An 18,763-nucleotide genomic window follows, 5' to 3' on the forward strand; every position below is an offset into this window, starting at 1 on the left:
GGCTAACACTTAACATGGACCAGTGGTTCTTAACCTTGTTGGAGGTACCGAACCCCACCAGTTTCATATGCGCATTCACCGAACCCGAACCGTAATCATAAAATGATGTTATTATATTAAAGAAAAACTAATAGATATATATTTTACAAACAGAAAGATACAGGAATGTACACATAATCCCATGTTTACATCTCATTGTGCAACATGTGAATGTTTTAGTGGAAAGTAAATGCGATATCTGAAAGGGGTACACATCATTTCCAAAGTAGGACCCCCCACCCAGACATATAACACTAGTACACAGCTCATGAAAAACAATATGTTATAGTCATTGTAAGTGGGCCAAAACACTTATATTAGAAAATAATCTCATGGAAATGACTGTTGTCATTTGATTACAATAATAAAACCTTTAACCTGTTATTTAGTCAGGTTTGGGACAAGTGTGCTGCAGTTGTGACCACATGTGCTCCACCGAATGCTCAAGGAGTTTTTGTGTTTGCTCACACATATGGAAAATGAGAGGGAACATTGTTTTTATTTACACGATGAGTCGGGCGTGTCTTGACCTCCGCGGCGGAGGCTTTGCCGAACCCCTGAAGTCGCGACTCACCGAACCCCTAGGGTTCGATCGAACCAACCCAGGTTAACTCAGTGGCCTAGTGGTTAGAGTGTCCGCCCTGAGATCGGTAGGTTGTGAGTTCAAACCCCGGCCGAGTCATACCAAAGACTATAAAAAAATGGGACCCATTACCTCCCTGCTTGGCACTCAGAATCAAGGGTTGGAATTGGGGGTTAAATCACCAAAATGATTCCCGGGCGCGGCACCGCTGCTGCCCACTGCTCCCCTCACCTCCCAGGGGGTGAACAAGGGGATGGGTCAAATGCAGAGGACAAATTTCACCACACCTAGTGTGTGTGTGACAATCATTGGTACTTTAACTTTAACTTAAGCACCACTGGCATAGACTATAAACAGAAATACTCACGTAGCAGTTGTGTGTAGCAAACAAAGAAGCCAGGACGAGTGTGGCGGGACAGGTGAATAAACAGCTCTCCGATTAGTGGTCGACTGCAGGTGAGCATGCCGAACACTAACCAGAGGTAGGTGAACCCAATTAATCCATATAGAAACCAAAACAAACCCAGAGGTGCACAAAACAGGAACTAAGGAAGTCCAAAAATAACAGAACATAACAAAAACATGTTCCGGGCCACGGATCATGACAGTGTACCATAGTAAGCATACAAATATACATAAATAATCGTTGTCTCAATAAAATAAAATACAATTTTAAAAAAGGGTTAAAGATGTTCATTATAATTCTTGTTCTGTGTACTTTGTGAACACTTGTAGTTTGAACAGTTTCTTAAACTGGATCATTTTGGTGCTTTGGTTGATTTCTTTGGTCAATCCGTTCCATAATTTAATTCCACATACTGATGTACTAAAGGTTTTAAGTGTTGTACGGGCGTACAAATGTTTTAAATGAGATTTTCCTCTAAGGTTATATTTCTCCTCTTTTGTTGAGAATAATTGTTGTACATTGATTGATTGATTGCAACTTTTATTAGTAGATTGCACAGTACATTTAGCGGTCAATTGACCACTAAATGGTAACACCCGAATAAGTTTTTCAACTTGTTTAAGTCGGGGTCCACGTTGATCAAGTCATGGTACAAATATATACTATCAGCATAATACAGTCATCACACAAGTTAATCATCAGAGTATATACATTGAATTATTTACAATCCGGGGGTGGGATGTGGAGGGGGGGTCATCAATAATTACGTTGTTGATGGTGTTAGTTTAGGGTTGTAGTTGACTGGAGGTGTTGTTTTATTGCGGTTTTGAAGGAGGATAGAGATGCACTTTCTTTTACACCTGTTGGGAGTGCATTCCTTATTGAAGGAGAATGAGTTAAGACCTTTGTTAGATCGGAATCTGGGTTTAACGTGGTTTGTGGAGCTCCCCCTGGTGTTGTGGTTGTGACGGTCATTTACGTTATGGAAGTAGTTTGACATGTACTTCGGTATCAGGGAGGTCTAGCGGATTTTATAGACTAGGCTCAGTGCAAGTTTTTTTACTCTGTCCTCCACCCTGAGCCAGCCCACTTTGGAGAAGTGGGTTGGGGTGAGGTGTGATCTGGGGTGGAGGTCTAGAAGTAAACTGACTAGCTTGTTCTGGGATGTTTGGAGTCTTGATTTGAGGGTTTTGGAGGTGCTGGGGTACCAGGAGGTGCATGCGTAATCGAAAAAGAGTTGAATGAGAGTTCCCGCTAGAATCTTCATGGTGCTTTTGTTGACCAGAGAGGAGATTCTGTAGAGAAATCTTGTTCGTTGGGTAGAAGGTTATAGTTTGCTTTGTACATCATTTTAGCTGTCTGCAAATGCACCACGTCGTTGAATTTCAATAATTGTGATTTAATAAATAAAGGGTTTGTATGTTCTCTATATCCAACATTATGTGTTATTCTAACTGATCTTTTTTTGTAACACCGTTAGTGAATGAAGCGCACAATTGTGGTTGTTTCCCCATATTTCTGCACAATAACTCAGATATGGCAACACTGGCGAGCAGTAGAGAATAAGAAGTAATTTTTGGTCTAGAACATGTTATGCTTTATTCATTATTGACGTGTTTCTTGCTACTTTATGTTGTATATTTTTTACATGAGATTTCCAATTCATTTTATCATCTATTATTACACCCAAAAATGTTTTCTTTTACCCTTTCAATATCTACTCCGTCTATCTGTATTTGTGTTTGACTTTCCCTTCTACCGTTACCAAATAGCATTGTTTTAGTCTTACTGAGATTCAAAGATAGTCTGTCTTTGTCAAACCATCTTTTTAATTTGTTAAATTATTCTGTTATTATTTGTATTATCTTCTGCGCGTTCTCTCCTGAACAAAATGCCGTTGTATCGTCTGCAAATTCACTCATTGGAAATGACAATGTTTCTGCCTGTGTTCAGCTCTGCGCTGATTTTCTCACTTTTCAATGTTTGCTGCAGGTTTGGATTCTCGGGAAGGACATTTTTAAAGGCAAACATGAATTAGTGTGTTATCTCAGAATGGCATGAATGTCAAGGAAGAAGAAAACTGCAAAAGGTGAGTTTATGTCTAAACTAAAGACCCAAGCATTACGTATAGTACAGGGGTCGGCAACCCGCGGCTCTAGAGCCGCATGCGGCTCTTTAGCGCCGCCCTAGTGGCTCTCTGAAGCTTTTTCAAAAATGTATGAAAAATGGAAAAAGATGAGGGGAAAGAAAAAAAAATGTTGTTTTAATATGGTTTCTGTAGGAGGACAAACATGACACAAACCTCCCTAATTGTTATAAATCACTCTGTTTGTATTAAACATGCTTCACTGATTCGAGTATTTGGCGAGCGCCGTTTTGTCCTACTAATTTTGGCGGTCCTTGAACTCACCTTTAGTTTGTTTACATGTATAACTTTCTCCGACTTTCTAGGACGTGTTTTATGCCACTTCTTTTTCTGTCTCATTTTGTCCACCAAACTTTTAACGTTGTGCATGAACACACAAAGGTGAGTTTTGTTGATGTTATTGACTTGTGTGGAGCGCTAATCAAACATATTTGGTCACTGCATGACTGCAAGCTAATCGATGCTAACATGCTATTTAGGCTAGTGATATGTACATAGTGCATCATTATGCCTCATTTGTAGCTATATTTGAGCTCATTTAGTTTCCTTTAAGTCATCTCAATTCAATGTATATCTCATGACACACTATCTGTATGTAATATGGCTTCTAATTTGTTGCGGCTCCAGACAGATTTGTTTTTGTATTTTTGGTCCAATATGGCTCTTTCAACATTTTAGGTTGCCGACCCCTGGTATAGTAGGACTGTCCAAAATTATTATTTTTTTTGTATTAACATATTGCTCATTTCTGAAGACTCTAACAGCTTGACCTACATGATATTGCTTTGAGCATCTTTAATGTAGTGCCTCATTATTTTATGCGTGTGGCCTTCTGTGGGAAAAGTTTGGACTTTGGTGTATGGCAGGCCTTGGGCTATTATTTTGCCTCGGGGGCCAAATTTAGAGAAAAAAAATGTGTCTATATTGTGTGAAAAATCCATTAATTTCACAAATTTAACTTCAAATGCGAAACTGTTATGTGCTATAAACTCCTTTGATGCAAAGCGAGAGCTTTAATTTGTTCTAATTTTGATGATAAGCCACTGTGACACTGTTGTTCATTTTTAATTGTTATTAATGTTTTTAATGATAATATCAATGAGGGATTTTTAATTTTTAATCACTGCTATTTTGAGGTTGTTATTAATGTTGATGCTGTTGATAATGTTCATTTTTGTTTCACTACATTTGGATTGTTCCGTTTAATGTGTGTTTGTCCTAAATTGCTCTCAATTGCTTTGTTTATTGTAGTTCTTGGTGTTGCTGGGACGGGTTTGGTTTTGGAATTGTATAGCATTGTTGTGGTATTGTTGTGTATTGTTTTGTTGATTGATTAATAAATTCATGATAAAAATAAAAAAATTGATTATGGATTGCAGTTTTGGAAAACCCAACATTCTATGAGATTTTCAATTTGAGGTTTTCAAAAACTGTAAGCCATAGTCATCAACATTATATCAAAATAAGTCTTGAAATATCTTCTGTTGCACGTTATTAGCCAATGTCATATACAAAACCCAAAATCAGTGAAGTTGGCACGTTGTGTAAATGGTAAATAAAAACTGAATACAATGATTTGCAAATCTTTTTCAACCTATATTCAGTTGAATAGACTGCAAAGACAAGATACTTAACGTTTGAACTGGTAAACTTTGTTCTTTTTTGCAAATATTAGCTCATTTGGAATTTGATGCGTGCAACATGTTTCAAAAAAGCTGGCACAAGTGGCAAAAAAAGACTGAGAGAGTTGAGGAATGCTCATCAAGCACCTTTTTGGAACATCCCACAGGTGAACAGGCTAATTGGGAACAGGTGGGTGCCATGATTGGGTGTAAAAGCAGCTTCCATGAAATGCTCAGTCATTCACAAACAAGGACGGGGCGAGGGCCACCACTTTGTGAACAAATGCGTGAGCAAATTGTCCAACAGTTTAAGAACAACATTTCTCAACCAGCTATTGCAAGGAATTTAGGGATTTCACCGTCTGCGGTCCGTAATATCATCAAAAGGTTCAGAGAATCTGGAGAAATCACTGCACATAACATTGAATGCCCGTGACCTTCGATCCCTCAGGCTGTACTGCATCAAAAAGTGACATCAGTGTGTAAAGGATATCACCACACGGGCCCAGGAACGCTTCAGAAAACCACTGTCAGTAACTACAGTTTGTCACTACATCTGTAGGTGCAAGTTAAAACTCTGCTATGCAAAGCGAAAGCCATTTATCAACAACACCCAGAAACGCCGCCGGCCTCGCTGGGCCCGAGCTCATCTAAAATAGACTGATGCAAAATGGAAAAGTGTTCTGTGGTCTGACGAGTCCACATTTCAAATTGTTTTCGGAAGCTGTGGACGTCGTGTCCTCCGGACCAAAGAGGAAAAGAACCATCCGGATTGTTATTGCCGCAAAGTGTAAAAGCCAGCATCTGTGATGGTATGGGGGTGTATTAGTGCCCGAGGCATGGGTAACTTACACATCTGTGAAGGCACCATTAATGCTGAAAGGTACATACAGGTTTAGGAGCAACATTAGTTTCACTTTGTTTATCTAATTGCTGGAATAAACCTTTTGCATAACATTAACATGTTGTCACAGTCAAAAATAGGCTTTATAAACATTATATACATTTACATTAGGTACACTTGCACATTCTCCAGTTTTTATCAGCATTTACGTCACTGCGTGTCGCACATTGCCGTTATTTTGTGCATGCCAAGTAGATTGAAAAAAGCAAATCTCTCTGCAAAATAAAACTCTGCCCCTTCTGGCTGAGAGCTTGATGGATAATAAATAAAAAATGAAAAATAAATAAGTGTGTTCACCTCACGGTGTGACCTCACAACATAGCCAGGCTGCAAAACTCAATTGCAAGCTCACACCTAAATGCATGAACGTTATGATTTGAGGCTTTGTCATTGTTTAACACAAATATCTTTGTTATAAGTCTGAAAATACAAAAATTCATCATAGGTCACCTTTAAGAAGAACTCTTTTGGGGAATTTGTCAATCATCCCCTTTCCCACGTCCTTCCCTTTTCTGTGCATTCTAAATAGTGAAAAACTGCTAGTATGAGGCGGCTAATGCAGGTAATGGGGATTCATCTAACTTGCCTAAAATGGTATCTAACAAACATCCCCTTTTACATTTTGTTTTTCATTTACATTAACCAAGCTATAGCAAAATTGTTCTTGTAGGAGCTAACACTGAGGAAATACTTTTCTGGTGGTTTTCGCTTACTGCGGGGTCGTTCTCCCAGGAAGGCAAACGGATGACTCCGGACAGGAATTGCAGGTAGGAACATGATTTAATTTTAAGAAACAATCAACAAGGTACAAAACAAAAAAACAACCCGAAGGCAAGTGTGCCTATCGCACGCGGAAACTAAGGCAAAAACATAGGACATGAAACTATAGACATGAACCTCACGAAACTGTGGCATGCAACAAACACGAAACTGTGGCATGAAACAAACACGAAACTGTGGCATGAAACAACTAGCATTAACTGTGGCATGAAACAAACACGAAACTGTGGCATGAAACAACTTGCATTAACTATGGCATAGAACAAACACGAAACTGTGGCATGAAACAACCAGCATTAACTATGGCATAGAACAAACACGAAACTGTGGCATGAAACAACTAGCATTAACTATGGCATAGAACAAACACGAAACTGTGGCATGAAACAACTAGCACTAACTATGGCATAGAACAAACACGAAACTGTGGCATGAAACCAATAATGACGCCAGGATGACTGACTGGCAAAGGCAGGCTTAAATAGTCCTCTGATTGGAACCAAGTGCGTGTCCCGAACACCAGATGCAGGTGAAAATCATAAGTAGCCATGGTAACTAGAACAAACTCAGGTGTCAAACAGGAACTAAAAGAGTCCAAAACTAACAAAACATAACAAAAACATGATCCGGACCACGGTTCATGACACATTGCCTTGCTCACAATGCTCCTCCGACCCATACTTGCCAACCCTCCCGATTTTTCCGGGAGACTCCCGAATTTCAGTGCCCCTCCCGAAAATCTCCCGTGGCAATCATTCTCCCGAATGTCTCCCGATTTTCACCCGGACAACAATATTAAGGGCGTGCCGTGATGGCACTGCCTTTAGCGTCCTCTACAACCTGTCGGCTTTTCCTCCATACAAACAGCGTGCCGTATGCGGCTTCTGCATACACACAAAAGTGACTGCAAGACATACTTGATCAATAGCCGTACAGGTCACACTGAGGGTGGCCATATAAACAACGTTAACACTGTTACAAATATGCGCCACACTGTGAACCCGCACCAAACATGAATGACAAACACATTTCGGGAGAACATCCGCACCGTAACACAACATAAACATAACAGAACAAATACCCAGAATCCCTTGCCTCCCTAACTCTTCCGGGCTACAATATACACCCCCGCTACCAACAAAAAAGCCCCCCCCCCCCTCTCAATCTCCCGAATTCGAAGGTCTCAAGGTTGGCAAGTATGCTCCGACCACTAGCGAGTAGCCAGCTGCTAGCTACTGCATTGCCTTTTAGGTAAGGAAAAGTTCATGCTAGATTTTACAGTAAATCATGCATCTAATCTTGTTTCGTCAATTGTTGTGGCATCAAACGGAAAATTTGGTCAACTTTGAAAATCCACACCCAACAACTTGATTTTACCGGATTTTTTTTTTTTATCTAAGAACTGAGGATTATTATGATTTTACCAGCTAAACACACTTGTGTTGTGATCATCGCAGACTTGGTAATAGACAACGAAGACGACTATTTTTGGACAAAAGAGGATTCACAACATTATCTTTTTGAAGCTGAATATACAGAGGATGAACTGCTGCTTCTAGAAGCTAGCACCAACAAAGGGGAGATGTTGGATTAGCCGGAACACCCCTGTCCTATATGATAAATACTTCTTGAAGAATGCATTTTTTGCGTCATGGGCGCGGTGGTGCAGCCTCACTCTCGTGCACCTTCAGCGGAAAAAAGAAATGTCCAAAAAGAAAGTGGTATCAATATACAGTAAGTTCACTCGACTGTTTTTAAAATGCCCATAAAAAGTGATAGATGTTTCCTGCTTGTTTGAAAACTTAACAAAACGCCGCAGGTGAGATCACGATAACATAGAGGTGCAGTAAATGGTAACGCCCCGTATAGTACACGCAAAATCCTCATTTAAATAAGGCGGTCTGCACCACTTTTCTATTGCACACGCAGTCTTAGTAGATCACAAATTGATATAATAAAAAGGCCTACTTTTTAATGAACACCTTTCAATCAACAACATGTAAAGTTTTGTTATATTATGTATATATGTATATCAGGGGTCACCAACGCGGTGCCCGCGGGCACCAGGTAGCCCGTAAGGACCAGATGAGTAGCCCGCTGGCCTGTTCTAAAAATAGGTCAAATAGCAGCACTTACCAGTGAGCTGCCTCTATTTTTTAAATTGTATTTATTTACCAGCAAGCTGGTCTCGCTTTGCCCGACATTTTTAATTCTAAGAGAGACAAAACTCAAATAGAATTTGAAAATCCAAGAAAATATTTTAAAGACTTGGTCTTCACTTGTTTGAATAAATTCATTAATTATTTCACTTTGCTTCTTATAACTTTCAGAAAGACAATTTTAGAGAAAAAATACAACCTTAAAAATGATTTTAGGATTTTTAAACACATATACATTTTTACCTTTTAAATTCCTTCCTCTTCTTTCCTGACAATTAAAATCAATGTTCAAGTAAATTTATTTTTTTTATTGTAAAGAATAATAAATACCTTTGAATTTGATTCTTCATTTTAGCTTCTGTTTTTTCGACGAAGAATATTTGTGAAATATTTCTTCAAACTTATTATGATTAAAATTCAAAAAAAATATTCTGGCAAATCTAGAAAATCTGTAAAATCAAATTTAAATCTTATTTCAAAGTCTTTTGAATTTCTTTTAACATTTTTGTTCTGGAAAATATAGAAGAAATAATGATTTGTCTTTGTTAGAAATATAACTTGGTCCAATTTCTTATATATTCTAACAAAGTGCAGATTGGATTTTAACCTATTTAAAACATGTCATCAAAATTCTAAAATGAATCTTAATCAGGAAAAATTACTAATGATGTTCCATAAATTCTTTTTTTAATTTTTTCAAAAAGATTCGAATTAGCTAGTTTTTCTCTTCTTTTTTTCGGTTGAATTTTGAATTTTAAAGAGTCGAAATTGAAGATAAATTATGTTTCAAAATTTAATTGTAATTTTTTTCGTGTTTTCCCTTCTTTTAAACCGTTCAATTAAGTGTAAATATCATTAATTATTAATAATAACATAGAGTCAAAGGTACTTTGAGCAAATTGGCTATTTCTGGCAATTTATTTAAGTGTGTATCAAACTGGTAGCCCTTCACATTAATCAGTACCCAAGAAGTAGCTCTTGGTTTCAAAAAGGTTGGTGACCCCTGATGTATACGTATATGTATATGTATATGTATATGTATATGTATATGTATATGTATATGTATATGTATAGGTATATGTATAGGTATAGGTATATGTATATATTATGTTATATGCAGTTGAGAAACTTACCACTAGAGATGTTAAATGCTTTAAAATGTAATATCGGAAATTATCGGTATCGGTTTCAAAAAGTAAAATTGATGACTTTTTAAAACGCCGCTGTACGGAGCGGTACATAGCCGGTAAAACACGGCTGTAGGGAGAAGTAAAGAGCAGTTGCGTCTCCTAGTCAGCAGCCTCTCCCCTCTCCCACACACACACTACACAGGAGTTGACGACTGCAGCATGCGAGGTTTACTGGCGACGCTTGATGACCTCATCAAACCGCCGCGAGCGCAGCATAACAACGACAAGAGTGTGTTGTTGCCGGTGCTGTAGCCGTGGCTAACAAGCGAGCTCGCTCGGTGACTGACTAACGACACCATGTCTGTGGTTTGGGATTATTTTAAAGTGTCTCTGACTGATAAAAAAAACTGTCAATGTTATTGTTTACTATTTTACTCTAGTATACTCTGGACTGAAGCTGTGTGCCGTCATTGTTTTTGTAGCTGTTGTTTTGAGGCATGTTTAAAAAAAAATAAAAATAATAATGAACTTTGTGAAAGTCAAAGTATAGTATTTCCCAAAGTTGTAGTGGGTGTCAGGCAGTGTGGTTTTCGTCAACGATGACGATGACGAAATCATTTCGTTGGCGCCACTTTTTTTCATGACGATAACGAGACGGTGACGAGATAAACATGTCTCTCTGATGACGAAAATATGACGAGACGTGTGTGAGTTTTCGTTGACGAGACGAGAACGGACGAAAATGTTAGCGGGTAATCTGTCAGACGTTTAAAATGCATGACATTTCTGTTTATTGTGTGCGTCAATTAAAACCACGCCCACCAACTGGCGTGCAGCGCACAACGTGCTCAACACGTCAGACTGTTGTTACTCATCAGGCAATGGACTGTGATGGCGGCGGCAGTTTCAACATAGAGACGACATATGGGTGTATTTTAAATATAACCCAGCAGATAATAAAACAGAGTGTATTGTGAAGGAAGACGGTGACAAATGTGGCCACAAAATATGCGGAAAAAATACGACCAACCTTAAGCGGCACCTTAAGGCTCGCCACAAGGATATTTTTTCGAAGGTACGTTACAAATGCTGTTAACATAATCGATAAATGTCATAGTAAGCCAGGGGTCACCAACCTTTTTGAAACCAAGAGCTACTTCTTGGGTACTGATTAATGCGAAGGGTTACCAGTTTGATACACACTTAAATAAATTGCCAGAAATAGCCAATTTGCTCAATTTACCTTTAACTCTATGTTATTATTAATAATTAATGATATTTACACTTAATTGAACGGTTTAAAAGAGGAGAAAACACGAAAAAAATGACAATTAAATTTTGAAACATAGTTTATCTTGAATTTCGACTCTTTAAAATTCAAAATTCAACCGAAAAAAAGAAGAGAAAAACTAGCTAATTTGAATCTTTTTGAAAAAATTTAAAAAATAATTTATGGAACATCATTAGTAATTTTTCCTGATTAAGATTAATTTTAGAATTTTGATGACATGTTTTAAATAGGTTAAAATCCAATCTGCACTTTGTTAGAATATATAAGAAATTGGACCAAGTTATATTTCTAACAAAGACAAATCATTATTTCTTCTATATTTTCCAGAACAAAATTTTTAAAAGAAATTCAAAAGACTTTGAAATAAGATTTAAATTTGATTCTACAGATTTTCTAGATTTGCCAGAATATTTTTTTTGAATTTCAATCATAATAAGTTTGAAGAAATATTTGACAAATATTCTTCGTCGAAAAAACAGAAGCTAAAATGAAGAATTAAATTAAAATGTATTTATTATTCTTTACAATAAAAAAAATAAATTTACTTGAACATTGATTTAAATTGTCAGGAAAGAAGAGGAAGGAATTTAAAAGGTAAAAATGTATATGTGTTTAAAAATCCTAAAATCATTTTTAAGGTTGTATTTTTTCTCTAAAATTGTCTTTCTGAAAGTTATAAGAAGCAAAGTAAAATAATTAATGAATTTATTTAAACAAGTGAAGACCAGGGGCCGTACTTATCAAGCTTCTTAGAATTACTCCTAAGAAGTCTGCTAAGAGTTGACTTAAGAGTAAATAAATTATTCGCTGAAAGCTGCACTTAAAAGTTAGTTATCAAGCGTCTTACTCACACTTTCAGCGAAGTGTAGGACTGAATCTTAAGTGTCACACTCAGAGCTGAATTACGACATTACTATGTGCCGTAAACGGAATTTTAGGTGACGTCATTTCTGTGTCCATAGAAATGACCAATCACGGAAGGGAATCCGTTGTCTAAGAATAAAGAAATATCTTGGAAATATTTAAGTGGACAATGGGAGTGTATATTTTGACAATAAACTACAAAATAATACAAAACAAGCTAGTCCCCGCCGGCACTCACGCTACTGCTCCCTCTCTTCTATCGCCCACACACTCACTGACGTCACTCACCTCACGGCCACACACATACGCTATTGTCATAACATTTTCTTTCCAATTCATTAATTAGGCAACTAATTTGAAACTGGTGTGGGTGGCTCTATATATACTAGCCCACTGCAGACACATGCAGAAATCAACAAGGAATCGAAAAGTATTAAATCTGTGACAAAAATAATATCCGCTCTGTCTAAACGATACCGTTTGATCAGCTGCTCGTCATCAAAAAAACCCAAACATTGTTCCGTTCCCTGAACGTTCGCGCACGTCTCTCTCGCCTCAGTGCCATCCCCTGCTGGCAACTCCTAACCACTTAGGACACCTCTGAAGGTCTCTTAAATATCGTGGAGAGTAGGAGTGATTCTTAGACTTAAGAACGTTGATAAAAAGCTTTTATTCTTAAGTTTGAGAGTAGGACTAAATTTCGCAAATTCTCAGGACTTAAGTGTAAAATGGCACTCTAAGAAGCTTGATAAGTACGGCCCCAGGTCTTTAAAATATTTTCTTGGATTTTCAAATTCTATTTGAGTTTTGTCTCTCTTAGAATTAAAAATGTTGAGCAAAGTGAGACCAGCTTGCTAGTAAATAAATACAATTTAAAAAATAGAGGCAGCTCACTGGTAAGTGCTGCTATTTGAGCTATTTTTAGAACAGGCCAGCGGGCTACTCATCTGGGGCCGTACTTATCAAGCTTCTTAGAATTACTCCTAAGAAGTCTGCTAAGAGTTGACTTAAGAGTAAATAAATTATTCGCTGAAAGCTGCACTTAAAAGTTAGTTATCAAGCGTCTTACTCACACTTTCAGCGAAGTGTAGGACTGAACCTTAAGTGTCACACTCAGAGCTGAATTACGACATTACTATGTGCCGTAAACGGAATTTTAGGTGACGTCATTTCTGTGTCCATAGAAATGACCAATCACGGAAGGGAATCCGTTGTCTAAGAATAAAGAAATATCTTGGAAATATTTAAGTGGACAATGGGAGTGTATATTTTGGCAATAAACTACAAAATAATACAAAACAAACTAGTCCCCGCCGGCACTCACGCTACCGCTCCCTCTCTTCTATCGCCCACACACTCACTGACGTCACTCACCTCACGGCCACACACATACGCTACTGTCATAACATTTTCTTTCCAATTCATTAATTAGGCAACTAATTTGAAACTGGTGTGGGTGGCTCTATATATACTAGCCCACTGCAGACGCATGCAGAAATCAACAAGGAATCGAAAAGTATTAAATCTGTGACAAAAATAATATCCGCTCTGTCTAAACGATACCGTTTGATCAGCTGCTCGTCATAAAAAAAAACCAAACATTGTTCCGTTCCCTGAACGTTCGCGCACGTCTCTCTCGCCTCAGTGCCATCCCCTGCTGGCAACTCCTAACCACTTAAGACACCTCTGAAGGTCTCTTAAATATCGTGGAGAGTAGGAGTGATTCTTAGACTTACGAACGTTGATAAAAAGCTTTTATTCTTAAGTTTGAGAGTAGGACTAAATTTTGCAAATTCTCAGGACTTAAGTGTAAAATGGCACTCTAAGAAGCTTGATAAGTACGGCCCCAGGTCTTTAAAATATTTTCTTGGATTTTCAAATTCTATTTGAGTTTTGTCTCTCTTAGAATTAAAAATGTCGAGCAAAGTGAGACCAGCTTGCTAGTAAATAAATACAATTTAAAAAATAGAGGCAGCTCACTGGTAAGTGCTGCTATTTGAGCTATTTTTAGAACAGGCCAGCGGGCTACTCATCTGGGGCCGTACTTATCAAGCTTCTTAGAGTGCCATTTTACACTTAAGTCCTGAGAATTTGCGAAATTTAGTCCTACTCTCAAACTTAAGAATAAAAGCTTTTTATCAACGTTCTTAAGTCTAAGAATCACTCCTACTCTCCACGATTTTTAAGAGACCTTCAGAGGTGTCTTAAGTGGTTAGGAGTTGCCAGCAGGGGATGGCACTGAGGCGAGTGAGACGTGCGCGAACGTTCAGGGAACGGAACAATGTTTGTTTTTTTTGATGACGAGCAGCTGATCAAACGGTATCGTTTAGACAGAGCGGATATTATTTTTGTCACAGATTTAATACTTTTCGATTCCTTGTTGATTTCTGCATGTGTCTGCAGTGGGCTAGTATATATAGAGCCACCCACACCAGTTTCAAATTAGTTGCCTAATTAATGAATTGGAAAGAAAATGTTATGACAGTAGCGTGTGTGTGTGGCCGTGAGGTGAGTGACGTCAGTGAGTGTGTGGGCGATAGAAGAGAGGGAGCGGTAGCGTGAGTGCCGGCGGGGACTAGTTTGTTTTGTATTATTTTGTAGTTTATTGTCAAAATATACACTCCCATTGTCCACTTAAATATTTCCAAGATATTTCTTTATTCTTAGACAACGGATTCCCTTCCGTGATTGGTCATTTCTATGGACACAGAAATGACGTCACCTAAAATTCCGTTTACGGCACATAGTAATGTCGTAATTCAGCTCTGAGTGTGACACTTAAGATTCAGTCCTACACTTCGCTGAAAGTGTGAGTAAGACGCTTGATAACTAACTTTTAAGTGCAGCTTTCAGCGAATAATTTATTTACTCTTAAGTCAACTCTTAGCAGACTTCTTAGGAGTAATTCTAAGAAGCTTGATAAGTACGGCCCCAGGTCTTTAAAATATTTTCTTGGATTTTCAAATTCTATTTGAGTTTTGTCTCTCTTAGAATTAAAAATGTCGAGCAAAGTGAGACCAGCTTGCTAGTAAATAAATACAATTTAAAAAATAGAGGCAGCTCACTGGTAAGTGCTGCTATTTGAGCTATTTTTAGAACAGGCCAGCGGGCTACTCATCTGGTCCTTACGGGTTACCTGGTGCCCGCGGGCACCGCGTTGGTGACCCCTGTAGTAAGCTAATACATTAGTACGTTTTCCACATACTCCTGGCGCAAATGGGCTGCTAACTTCAGGCTAAAGTTAGCTTGTGTTACGCTAACGTCAATTCATCATGTGTGTGTTACTTTAGCAGCATGTTTAGCCATGTTTACATTCAGTGACGGTGTGGTTATCTCTTTGTGAGTACGTTCTGTCAGCACGTAACTTGATATGTTAAACAGGTCGAGTCACTGTTATACGTAGAGTCTGCTAGCTTTAGCCTAAAAGCCACAAGTGACGTTGTGCAGCCCCATTAAGGAATCAGGAATTAATTGATTATTTTATTACATGGTTTGCACAAATGAAAGAGAGTGGGGTTGTATGATGTCTGTTGTAATTGCACTGGCTGACAGGGCCAATTTGAGCATATGTGTTCCTCATCCATCACTCATATTTTGGGCATGTTTATGTTCATTGTACTTGAACACATTCTGAGAAATAAAGCCACAATTGCTGAAGTAGAATGTTTTTGTTTTTTGGCTTTTTTGGAGTAATGAACTTTGATTCCACTGTTACCACTTTATCTGTGTGTAATACACAATCCTTGGATCAGAAATTTGCTGTTGGGTGGAAACCTTATACGTCTAAAACCATTCCTTTATTGTTATTATTTGTGAAAATAGCAGATCTGCAAGCTTACAATGGGTTGAACTTATAGATCTGCTGCTATTTTCACCACTTATGTGTGACACTGCCCAATACTTATTGACCTAAATTAATTTGTTAAAGGCCTACTGAAAGCCACTACTACCGACCACGCAGTCTGATAGTTTATATATAAATGATGAAATCTTAACATTATAACACATGCCAATACGGCCGGGTTAACTTATAAAGTGACATTTTAAATTTGCCGCTAAACTTCCGGTTCGAAACGCCTCTGAGGATGACGTATGCGCGTGACGTAGACCGGGGAACACGGGTATGCCTTCCACATTGAAGCCAATACGAAAAAGCTCTGTTTTCATTTCATAATTCCACAGTATTCTGGACATCTGTGTTCGTGAATCTGTTGCAATCATGTTCATTGCATTATGGAGAAAGAAGCTGAGCAAGCAAAGAAGAAAGTTGTCGGTGCGAAATGGACGTATTTTTCGAACGTAGTCAGCAACAACAGTACACAGCCGGCGCTTCTTTGTTTACATTCCCGAAAGATGCAGTCAAGATGGAAGAACTCGGATAACAGAGACTCTAACCAGGAGGACTTTTGACTTCGATACACAGACGCCTGTAGAGAACTGGGACAACACAGACTCTTACCAGGATTACTTTGATTTGGATGACAAAGACGCAGACGTGCTACTGTGAGTATGCAGCTTTGGCTTCTAAACATTTGATCGCTTGACCGTATGTGCGCAACTTTTTTTTGCGTATGTACGTAACTTTTTTAAAATATATAAGCTTTATGAACCTTGGGTTAGGTGAACGGTCTTTTGGGCTGAGTGATTGTGTGTGTTGATCAGGTGTTTGAATTGTATTGGCGTGTTCTATGGAGCTAGGAGCTAGCATAGGAGCTAGGAGCTAGCATAACAAACACGCAGGTGTTTTTATGCAGGATTAATTTGTGTCATATTAAATATAAGCCTGGTTGTGTTGTGGCTAATAGAGTATATATATGTCTTGTGTTTATTTACTGTTGTAGTCATTCTCAGCTGAATATCAGGTCACCCCCGGCTCTCACAGCATCTTCCCTATCTGAATAGCTTCAACTCCCCACTAGTCCTTCACTTGCACTTTACTCATCCACAAATCTTTCATCCTCGCTCAAATTAATGGGGAAATTGTCGCTTTCTCGGTCCGAATCTCTCTCACTTCATGCGGCCATCATTGTAAACAATAGGGAACTTTGCGTATATGTTCAACTGACTACGTCACGCTACTTCCGGTAGGTGCAAGCCTTTTTTTTATCAGATACCAAAAGTTGCAATCTTTATCGTCGTTGTTCTATACTAAATCCTGTCAGCAAAAATATGGCAATATCGCGAAATGATCAAGTATGACACATAGAATAGATCTGCTATCCCCGTTTAAATAAAAACAATTCATTTCAGTAGGCCTTTAAAGGACTATACTTATATACTTATATTATACTTTTTATTCTTTTTTTTTGGACTAAAACTAGACTAAAACCTTTTTGACTTTTCATCGACTAAAACTAGACTAAAACCCTTTTGAGTTTCCGTCGACTAAAACTGGACTAAAACTATCACATATAAAAGTGACTAAAATGTGACTAAAACTAATAAGCATTTTAGTCCAAAAGACTAAGACTAAGACTAAATGTAAGATGGTTGTCAAAAACAACACTGGTATCGGGATTATCTCAGGGAGAGCATGTCCCAAATTCCAAGCTGCTGTTTTGAGGCATGTTTAAAAAAATAATGCACTTTGTGACTTCAATAATAAATATGGCAGTGCCATGTTGGCACTTTTTTCCATTACTTGAGTTGATTTATTTTGGAAAACCTTGTTACATTGTTTAATGCATCCAGCGGCGCATCACAACAAAATCAGGCATAATAATGTGTTAATTCCACGACTAGGGATGATACTCGAAACCGGTTTTCCCGGTTGTTTGATAAGAAAAGAACCGAGTCCTCGGACTCGAATCCCTTTTTGAGAACCGGTACCCGTTATCGAGACCACTATAGTAAAGGAAAAGAGTTGATTCTTTATTCGAATCCCGTCCCGACCAGAAATGCTCCGTGGGACATCACAAGAATTGACGTCACGTAGCTCAGTCATTAGGCGCAGATAGCGAAAGCAGGAAAACAATGGACGGGAAAAATGCGCTCCAAGGTGTAATAAAGTTCAAAACAAAAGCTATAATCCATCGGATAACTTTACTGAGAGATTTTAGCAGGGTAAAACACATGACAAACACTTTTACGACCAACCGGAAACATAGCAACCAGGCTAGCAACGCACCTCCTTTACGGCAGCTGTCGCAACGTTCTTAAAGCAACCGCAGCACATACATATATACACAACATATCTCCCTTTTTTAACTTTTGTTTTTCTTTCCTTGTAAACAAAACAAAATCACACTGTAGATGTGTTGTCGGTCTAATTATAAATAATGCAGACGAGGCGTGTTGGCTGAGTTCTTGACGTTTACTTTCACAGCGTGGCAACATGCAACACCTTTCGGGGCTACCGCGCATGCTCGTAACTCCCGTTGCATGCTGGGTAGTGTAGTTGTTATATTCTCTAGCTCGTAACATTTTTCCCACTATAAAGAAATAATGTTAACTCAATAAAGTGTATTTCTTTTTTTAGCTTTAACTTTTCATTTTTTAGCATTGTAACCACATTTGCAAAGAACTTTTCTCTTCATAGAATTTTCTTTCAATAAAGAAATAAAGTGCAAAAATGTCAAAGCATCATAACAAACAGTTATGTCAAATAGCAGCAGAAGTGCACTTTTTGGAGAGCTGTATTATTTTCAGTTTTGTGCCCAAGGGACTGATTTTATTTAACACTATATTATTATTTATACACCTATAGTGATCACAGAGACAGGTTGTTTTTGTGTTACTGTATATATTTGTTTCTCTGAAAAATCCCACTTAATATACTTTGGGTAACAACAGTAAATATTTATTTATTTTATTTTATTTTTTTAGGTGGGTAACAGTCA

At 38.1% G+C, this 18,763-nt stretch overlaps 1 long non-coding RNA gene across 1 annotated transcript in view; it reads left to right on the forward strand.

Annotated features, from left to right (window-relative positions):
• Positions 1-18,763, forward strand: part of LOC133657112 (uncharacterized) — a 206,742-nt gene that overhangs the window by 71,365 nt on the left and 116,614 nt on the right. The window contains exon 4 of the long non-coding RNA XR_009827227.1: positions 3,021-3,117. This is a non-coding gene — a long non-coding RNA (uncharacterized LOC133657112). The remainder of the gene's footprint in view (positions 1-3,020; positions 3,118-18,763) is intronic.

Source organism: Entelurus aequoreus, linkage group LG09 (assembly GCF_033978785.1).
Source record: "Entelurus aequoreus isolate RoL-2023_Sb linkage group LG09, RoL_Eaeq_v1.1, whole genome shotgun sequence".
NCBI classification, from domain to species: Eukaryota; Metazoa; Chordata; class Actinopteri; order Syngnathiformes; family Syngnathidae; genus Entelurus; species Entelurus aequoreus.